The sequence below is a fragment of the Citrus sinensis genome, chromosome 5 (assembly GCF_022201045.2).
Source record: "Citrus sinensis cultivar Valencia sweet orange chromosome 5, DVS_A1.0, whole genome shotgun sequence".
Taxonomy (NCBI): Eukaryota; Viridiplantae; Streptophyta; class Magnoliopsida; order Sapindales; family Rutaceae; genus Citrus; species Citrus sinensis.
In genome coordinates, this window is record NC_068560.1 from 30,517,221 (window position 1) to 30,527,736 (window position 10,516).

General features: G+C 32.2%; 1 pseudogene; it reads right to left on the reverse strand.

The window, feature by feature from the left end:
* Nucleotides 1-9,193: 9,193 nt before the first annotated feature.
* LOC127902440 (MYB-like transcription factor 4) lies at nucleotides 9,194-10,191 on the reverse strand (annotated as a pseudogene).
* Nucleotides 10,192-10,516: the final 325 nt, after the last annotated feature.

Genomic DNA, 10,516 nt, shown 5'->3' on the forward strand with positions numbered 1-10,516 from the left:
TAAAGTAACATAATGCCAAGTCACCAACAATTTGCAAAGTCACCCAAAAGCAAAGTAACATGACGCCAAGTCACCAATAATTTGCAAACAAAAAACCCTAAGCTTTCCCGCCGTCACACACAGTAGCAACACGCAATACTGGTTGGATACACTCTCAACACGGATTTGAAGGACGTCGGCCGCGCGATTTCAGCGAGAGCAAGCCATCTTTTTTCCCAAGTCCATCGAGCCACTTCACATTCATTGGTTCCAGTTGAACAATTTCACTATCACAACCTTCAAGATCGCCACCCGTACGGCTTCTCCTGGTTCCCATCGTGGACGGCTCCGTAATCACCACTTTTCGACAGGCTCAACAGCCCTGATGAAGGATCAGACTGTGTTTGGTTTCCGAAACTTCGTCATTTCAATTAATTGTGGCTTTATTTGAACAATTAATTTCGGTGTTATATTAACATATTATTGTAACTTTATTTGAACAATTAAGCTTGGTCTGTTATATTTTGAAACCTTGAACGTATTATTATAGCTTTATTTGAATAATTAGTCTCGATGTGTTATATTTTGAAACTTTAAATGTATTATTTTAGCTTTATTTAAATAATTAATTAATTTAAATTTTATTCAATTTTAAATTTAATTGGTAGCAAATTTATTTTTATATTAGTTTTTTTTATTTCATTAGTTGGAGAGAACTAAAAATTTTTAATTCAAAAACTAATGCGCAAAATGGTGGATTGGATATAGATTGAGTCAAATCCGCATCTGATCCGCAGACGTATGGATTTGATATGGATTGAGTCAAATCCGCATCTGATCCGCAGGATGTATGGATTGGATTTGGATTGAATTTTATCAATCCGTTGATTGAATTGGATTGAAAAATTATAATCCGCAAAATCATGGATCAGATATGAATTGATGTCCAATCCGTAAAATCCGATCCGCGAACACCCCTAATAGATACCGTAAAGTCTCTAATAATTAATACTTATTATCCTCTCTTGTATATTAAATTAATAATTTTGGTAAATTAATAAGATACTACTTTTTTTAAAAGATAAGGTTTAAATGTTAAGTTTTTATCAAGAACTGAACCAATACTTGTTAGATAAGATAAATAAAATAATAAAAATTTAAAATATTTCTATCCATTGATTTAGGGCTCAACAAAAACTTAGCTCAGCACTAGATTCTTTTTTTTTTTTGAAACATTTATACAACTCTATGGTTTCATTCATATTATAAATTAATAATTTGTCAAATTTACAAATATTACTGCTATGATATTTTGTTAAATAAAATATAACTCTATTTTTATTTATTTTTTCTTAAAATTTAAATATAATTGGATCTCAATTCTAATTATTCTTATTGAATCTAAAAGTTATAGGATCGAATTCTGAAATTACAATAATTTTGAATTTATTTTTGGGTTAATTTGATGTTTATTTAGTGGATTAATTCGTGTTTAATTGATTAGATTGGTAAAGTATAATAAATATTTAGTTGATTAAATATATATTCATTGAATTGTATATACAATCTATAAATTAATAAACTATCAATTAATTACTATCTTTTTAAATTAATTGATTTTATATGGTCCCTACACTATTAATTTATAGAAAATCAAAAGCATTTAATTCCTTTAACACTTCCACCATGTGTTTTTTTTGTTTTAAGTTTTTTTTTTCCAATGCTATAGCAAGATATTTTGAACTCACTCGTGGGTTATTCGTTTAGCTCTGATATCATGTAAAAACCTATAAACTTTTATCATACACAAAAGTTCACTAAAAAATTAAGAGTTCCCTTGTGTTTATGAGAAAGTGTAGTACCAGATTAATTCCCTTAGCAGACGTACATTTTATCGAAGCTTAATTCTCAATTCGCAGTCAGGTGGGATAACTGGTAATTCTCTTGACAACGTGGAACCCACAAATGATTTGACATGATGGAGCATTCGATTCTAAAGGGATTATGATTTGGATCAGAGAATTGTAGCAACAAAACAGTGGTAATAATGTTGGGGATAAGGTTTCAGCTGTCTTGCGGCCTTTTTAGGGCTTGGGCGACCAGTGAGAAGGTGAGAAGGTGCCTTTTTGTTTGTTTTTTCCTTTACATATATACCAACCGCCCATATCTACGAAGCCACCACTTTTGTCTGCAGCATCATCATTAATCAAAATCTATATCTTCCGCTAATCAAGAGAGAGAGAGAGAGAGAGAGAGAGAGATTTGTCCATGACGTATATGTGATTTTTTATTCTAATGATCCTCATAATTAAACCTCTGTTAGCAAGAATAATGTACTCTGTAATTTATCACAGAGAAAGAAAGGTAGAAAAATTTACATGTAGCAACAAAATGTCAAACCATGAATATTGAAAAGGGTGTATCTTTTCTCTATTTTCATTAGGCATAGAGTACGCTCGGACAGACAAGTGAAGGTAGAAAAGCTCAATCATGCACCCACTTGGGCTTGTCTCATTGTCTCTCTTGGAGTAAATGTTTAATAAATATATCATATATGTAGGTCCAAATATTGAGATTAATGAAGAATCATGCTTAATAGATCTTATAATGGACGTGGATTAAAAGCTGGTCGATAGTAGTTAGTTAAGAGAAACCGAAGCATGCCAGCCCCCACCTGATCAATCTACATCAACATTACAGCGGGTTTCCTTGTGGATATACGTTACACTGGATCCCAAACTCGTTAGAGACTATAGGATGGAATAGAAAATGTTACCAAATGGATTCTTCCCACATTCCAATGAGTGGGCTTGCCACAAACCTAAACATTGAACATTGAGAGTTTCTGCAACATACGTTAACCAATACAATCTATTGAATTACTATTGATATATTGTCCACTAAAATTTTCTTGAGTGTTGGAATTGTCTTCTTTTTACTTGACAACCGACGAACTAACAAAGTTACACATTATACTATTAAATATATATAATCGTTTTCTAATAAGGACAACGTCATCTTAATAAAGTGATGATGTCAGTATAAAAATAAAAGAAAAAAACAGATTTCAATATATTAAGAGACAAATAAAACATAATTTTTAATGTATTGAAATATGTATTTTTTTAAATTTCAGTGACAGTCTTATTTTAACAAAATGAGGATGTTCTCACTAGAGAAAAACTCTATATATGTATGTATGAAATGGGGGTATTCAGAATCCAATATGCTCAATTCATAAAAATTAGATCTAACTTTATTCAAACTAGTGGGTTGGTAAATTGGATGAGATTGAAGACATTTTGAAATCTGTAGGATAATGTGAATCATAAAATCTCATCGGATCTCCTCCTAGTGCTCAATATGAATCAACACCCTCTTAAATCTTAATATTAAGTTGTTAGGTGATAGATATGTACCTTTCTCAACCTGAAAAACAAGTTTAAGGGATGAGGTTTTTCCTCATACTTGTAAATCGACCACTCTTTCTCATTGGAACATGAGATAAACCCGACAATCTTTTTCTCACATATCACGCCTTAGGTCAAAAGAGCATACAACTCTTTTTTTAATTAAAGTATTAGACTTAGAAATAATTACAAAAAATAAAAAAAATTGTACACGTGATACTGTATAAAATTCTATAATCAGTAAAATAGTTTTTTTTTTTCCTTTTTTTTCACTCGAAAGGTGGGATAGTAGTGGATGATTATTTCAGTCTTGTAAGATAATAATATTCATGGTCAAGTTTTTCTCATAAACTAATTGCTCAAAATAGTATGTGCGCCAAATCAAAGAAATCAGATAGAGATTAATCCTTTTCGGAAAAAAATTGACTAAAACATTTTACGCCGCTTAAAGAAAATCGCAAACTAGAACGAGATGCCACTTTACTTGGCTCTTCCGGTCTCCTTTTACAAAAAGGGGAAAAAAATAAAAGTAAATAATTTAAAACAAAAATTGAAAATATGTAAGCTGTTTCTGTTGGCAAATCGAGTTTAGGGCTAAAATCATCATCAACGGAAGGGCCGAGACTGGGTACATGTAGCTCGTTCTGAGTTGGCCTTATTAGAGTTGCGGGTCCAAATAGTAGCCCAATTTTATAACGTGTACGTATACACACACCTATAGAGAGAAAATATAAATAAGAGCAAATATTTTAACTGATGTATCATTTATGTATTGGATAGTGATTAAATAATTTTACAAACTAAAAAAATTCTATCTTTCAATAAATAATTAACACATAATATTAAAACTAAAGTTGGGAGTTGAATGTTGTAATCCTTAACGATATTACCCAACCAAAGGAGGAAATGGCATGGGGACAAGGACAAGGCAACGAAGTTGTCTCACCTCAAATTCAAAACCTTCTTATAGAAAATACCAAAAAGCTAACGATTTTCTCGTGTTATTACAAAATGATACTTAAAAGTAAATGATTCTATACCAGAAATTTTTCAAGCTCAAATAGACTACTCTCACACACAACTTCAGACCACTCTTATAGGGCAAGGGACAACATTTCATGTGAAAATCATCGTAGATTATACATCTTGTACTCATGGCCCAAACCCACAAAAGCTGCTGCTTCCCATTAACAAAAGACGGCCGGTCAATGTTTGGATTGTGCCAAATCTAGAAAATGAAATTTTGAGGAGTTGAGCTTTCGACACCCCTCAAATTTAACCGCATTCCTAAGGATGCACCCCTCATAAAATTTTTTTAATAAGTTACAAGAAATCTAATTCACACCCTTATAATTCCAAAACCTAATTCACACCTTTATAATTCCAAAATTGCTCTCCACATATATTATTGATGCCAAAATATGGTTGAACTTTGTTGCAACTAGATAATTATCTCAACACCTGAATTTGTTTGATTGGAGACAGATTCTATTCACACTTCCTCACTTTGACACTTGAACCTTTTTCGACAATGTGCACCTTTTAGAAAATCTGCCTGCGTTCACAACAAACTGTTAGGTGGGGTGCCGGATGTTTTTCCAGCGTGATCTCTCTGACGCTCAAGTTAATGTCAGGGCCTTTGCAAAAAACTTTCACTACCACCTTTGCGGCTAGGGGTGGGCATATCGAATTTTGGTTTGGGTTACAACCTGTTCAAGTTAGAGAATTCAACCTAACCGGGTTTGAAATTCAAACTCAAACCGAACCAAACAGAATTTAATTTGGTTTGGTTCGGGTTACAAATTCGGGTTGGCAAGGATTTCTTTTTTTATTTGTCCCGGCACTTTCCCATCAACCAAACAAAATTTTCCCATTAACCAAACAAAGAATCCAAAGAAACCATAAAGCTGAAAAAAAATAAAGATAGTAACAAATCAGGGGGAAAAAAGTGTGAAGATTAAGTACAAAAAATTATCATGGAAGCTTTATGCCTGGATCTAGGATTAAAAGTTGAGCTTCCACGAACAAGGGGACAACGGCGATCGTTGGCATGCAACGGCGAGCTACGTACTGTAGATGACGACAGCTGTAGTGCATGTGTTTGTGAGAAGCCGAAGAAAATTTTCACCAAAGAGCAAGTTTTGCGCTAGCCATTAACCCCTTCTCACCGACGATCACATTTTTCACCGGACTTAACCACCTATTGCCAGCAATCAAAGATAATTTTCATTTCTTTTAAATTTTTTGCTTCTACTTATTTTTGGTAATTATTAATTTTGTTGTTGTTGTGAATAGCCAAATGTAGCATTTTAACACATAATGTCGATATAATTGTAAATTTTATTATTGAAGCAAGCAAATTTAGTTGAAACCCCATGAATTTGACATACTATTTTATGCTTCTGCAATTCCAAAAAGGCAAAAGTGGCAATCATTAAGTTTGCATGCCTTCAATTACAATACCGTTACTACATCATCTATTACAGCACTAGGCAGAATCTCTCATGCATCCTCAGCTGTCACATGTTGGATATCTTATATTTAATACAACCTAACAATGACCAATTGTTATGCCAACTTTAAATATAGCATTAAACGATATAGGTTCTATTTACCCTACAAGGTGAATCCCTATATCTAGTTCATCACTAATTTTATATCAAGTATGACCTTATTCATATTGAGATTAACTCAACTTGGGAAACTAAATTTAAAACCAAGTGTTGCCTTAATTAGATCCACTAAGTCAGACATTGTTTAGGCTCTTTCTTAGCTAATATCCCTAAATGAGTGGTTAGCTGAAATAGATAATTAAAATAAATATAATTAAGACAAAATGTTATAACAAACACAGAGAAACACGCGTATGTTAGTCAAACATCCATTAAGATTGTTTATCACTCAACTACAATCAAATTCAGTTTGTGATTTGCGATAGAAAAATAAATAAAAGAGTTTCAACCATCAAATACATCCCAATGAATAAATAGAATATAAAAAAAAATAAGAACTTATTTCGAATTGATCTCTGCGATTTCTCCTCTAGTACAGTCTTCAACCTATCTCTTAATTTTTATTTTTCTTGTTGTTTATTTACAGTATATCCTTTGGGTGATGACTCTCCCTTTTCTTTTCCAAGCATGCTACTTTTATAACTCAAAATTAGGGCAACTGAGAGTGTGTGGTGCATATAATTTATTTTTGAAAACTTTAGATCGTAATTTTTTAATTATCTCGTGCGAAATTTTCTCTGTCATTGCTCCATGATTGCTACAGTAACGACTTCAGCATCTTCACCGTTTCTTACTTATTTCAATTTTTTGTAGTCAAGTTTTTTCATTGTCTTTGTAGGTCTGTTGCAACAACATTCATTCCTTAAATTTTGAGTTTTCGGTCACCTACAATTAAACATATAATCTAAGTACAAATTATTCTAAAAACAACTCAATTTATTAGAATTAAACTAAAGTGGACGTTCATACAAAATATAAATAAAATGCAATAAAAAACACATAATTTACTCTTTAAGTATTACCAATTCAAGTTGAAAAGTGTCATGATAACTCTCATTTCATAGGGTTATCAAGGCAGGCTCTCATCTCAGCCATATAATCATCATCATCATTATCATCATAATATTCATGTGGGCTAGATTTTTCTAGTGACATCAATAGTAGTGTTAATTCATTTTTTAAGATTTTTTTATTTTTATTTTAACATTGAGACTTTAAATGACACATAGATGGATTTGTGAGAATTAAAATTGAGAGGCAGAAGAGATTGAGAATTATTGAATTAGATTTAGAAATTCAATCCAAATGGGTTCTAGGGTCAACCCAAAACGAACTGAAAACTGAAATAAATTTTTAGTTCGGTTCGGGTTGACTCAAACAATACGCCCACCCTTACTTGTGGCTTAATTTTCGTCCAAAAAGAAAATAAGAACAGAGCAAAAAAAAAAGAGAGAAAAAACTTACTTACTTGGTTGAGACTTTTATAGGCAGCCAAGATCACTGCTTCAATATTGATGCATGATCGTGAGTGAGTGCACTACACGATCATGCATGGACGCACTACAAGATCGTTGATGAACTGGCTTCGTGCCCAGATATCTTGAAAAAAATCACGGGTTGGCCTTGACCTAACCCCATAGTTGACTTTTCATAATTCCTCTTCACATTAACCAACCGACCACACATGCTCAATTCCCACGAGCTAATCTCCTACACCTTAACTAAGGAGAGCATGATTCGCACTAGGCAACATTTGGTTGTGCTCACATTTCACACCTCAAACATATATTACTTCAGTTTTTTTTTAAAATAAACCTTAGAACCTAACCTTTTCTCTCTCTCTCTCTCTCTCAAGCCACATTCTAGAGTATTCTCCAAATCTCTTTGTTTTCTTTGCCAATTTGGCAATCTTTCTCTTTTTATTTTTTCTTTCATTTTGCTTTGCTTGTTTCTTTAGCCTTAATGGCGTTTTGTCCTTTCATTTTTAAATGTATTATCTCCACCCATAGAGTTTTTGTAATTTTACTCTTCCTCGATTTTAATTTGTGGAGGCTTTGGTGGATGTTGTGGGTATTTAGTTTTTTGGCTACAAATTTTTTCAATTTTGAAGCTTTTTCATTTCAAATTTAGAAATTTCTAGCACATAGAAAGTTAATTAATACATATAAAGAAGATATGGGGTGTTAAAAGGTTTTAATAATGTGACTTTCATTAAAGTTAAAACTGTGAACTTCATAAAGAATGTCGATGCTTTTGGGGGATGTGAGAAACTTTACTCAATTTTAAGATCGATGGTTGTAGTCAAGTCGAAATGCTATTGGGCTTATACAAAATATTTATTTGGCCATTTGAGCTTTACTTAATTGAGCCTAATTATGGTCTTTTTTATTAATACGTCCAAAGAAGATATGGGGTGTTAAAAGTTAACAATGTAACTTTCATTAAAGGTAAAATTATGAATTTCATAAAGTAGGTTAGTGCTTTTGAGGGATGTAAGAAGCTTCACTCGATTTTAAGGTTGATGATTAATTACCACAAAGATTGATGGTTGTAGTCAAGTTGAAATGATATTGGGCTCTTATAAAATATGTATTTGGCCATTTACTCTTTACTTACTTGAGTCTAATTATGGTCATGTTTAAGATTAAGGTGTTGTAACTTAAAAACTACTGTTGATGTAGAAAAAAATTATAATTATGAAACAAAAATTAATAATTTGTAGTAAATATAAATTTTAAATAATAATTTTGACAAAATTATTAAAGATATAATAAATTTTCTGTGATATAAGTGAAAAACCATATCAATATAACTTCAAAGTTATAGCAATTAGTGTTTAACAAATACTTTAATACTGTAACTTTTAAGTTACAGCTGCCTAAACTCAATCTCAAATGCACCCTATAAATAACTAGTAAAGAGTAGTGATATTTAACTTTCACAACTTATTTCTTTAAACCTCTTTTTTTTTTTTTCACTTGAAATGTCTAAAATACCCATTAAAACAACTTAGATTTTCAAATTTATCATTTCTTTTATCTCTCCTCTCATTTTCCATATATTTTTTTTACTTTTGCAAACACTCGTCGCAACTATTCACAAGTTCGCAGAAGTAGATGTTTTAGATTGCAACACAGATGTTTGCCCCGGGTCAAACCCCGAAATGACCATAAAACAATGTTGTTTCATCTACTGTTTCGTTTTTGTTTTCCTCCTCTGTAAAACGACACCGTTTAAGGTAAAAGCAACGACAGAACCCAGCCACTTTCTCTTATTCTTCGTTTCACCACACTAGAATTTTTTTGTACAATTCTTACACAATTCCCTTCTCCGAAAACCCAGTTGTCAATACAAACAAACTGCTTGTTTGCTACTGCGGCTGTTGTCGTTGTTGCAAAGGTTTTGAGTCCGCAGAATCAGAAGAAACAAGTCCAATGGATAGCTCTAAGTTGAGATTTCCTTGATAATGGGTGGTGATATGCATTATTTCTTCATTATTATTAATAGCGTATTTGTTGAAATTATTATGGTTATGAATTTGGTTGAGGGGCAGTGAGTTTGAGGGTCAAGGCCACGGTTAAGTAGCTTCTGGTTGATATGGGTATTCCAATAATTCTTTATTTCATTATCTGTTCTTCCTAGTAATCTTCCAGCTATCAACAATCACTTGCACACTACACAAATTCAAAACAACACCCCCCCCCCCCCCCCCCCCCCCCCCAAAAGGAGTTTTTTAAGATCTAATAATTAAAATTAACCCACCCCTAAACAAATAAAACAAATAAAAATTTTAAAAAGAAAAAACAGAGAAAAAAAGAGAAGAAGCTTAATTAATTACTTGTTTCCAAGCAAACTATGAAGCTTGATAATGAGTTCATCTTCTTCATCGGTAAAATTCCCACGCTTAAGATCAGGGCATAGATAATTTATTCATCTCAATCTACAACTCTAGCCACATCCTTAGCAATCCTGAGTAATTTGTTGTGAATGGTTGTAGCTGTCGCGGAGAATGAAAACACAAACATATAGTTTATTCATCTCGTTGCTTTTGGGTTCTACAATTGGGCTCTGTGTTCGGTTTGTGTGGTAAAACGAAGAGAAAGAGAAGGCAGCTGGGTTCTTGTTGCTTTTGTCTTTTTCTAAGCCAAATGGTGCTATTTTGGGGTTTGACTCGGGACAAATATCATTTTCATTTAAATTGAATGGTATAAGTTATTTTATCCATTGCCAACAAGAACACTGACGCTAACAATCGATGACTCAACAATCCTCTCCAAGGTTTTTAACATTTTATTTAGGGTTTCATTTTTTTTTTCACATTTTTTGCAGTTTGTATTGATTTCATTTATTTATTTCAATGAGTCAAGACTTTTAAATTAAAATTAATATTGTATGGACATGAATAATTCCAGCCAAAGAAAACGGCTTTAGCATCCAAGTGATTTATAGTTACAAATGTGTTTAAGGATACAAAAATCTTTAGAAAAATTAACGGGCATAATTGCATAAGAAGATGAGATATGACACACGAATAGTTGAATTTAAAAAAAATGAGTAAGGATGTTTGTGAAAATAAACAAAGATAATTAAGAAGTCGGACACTAGAATAAATTT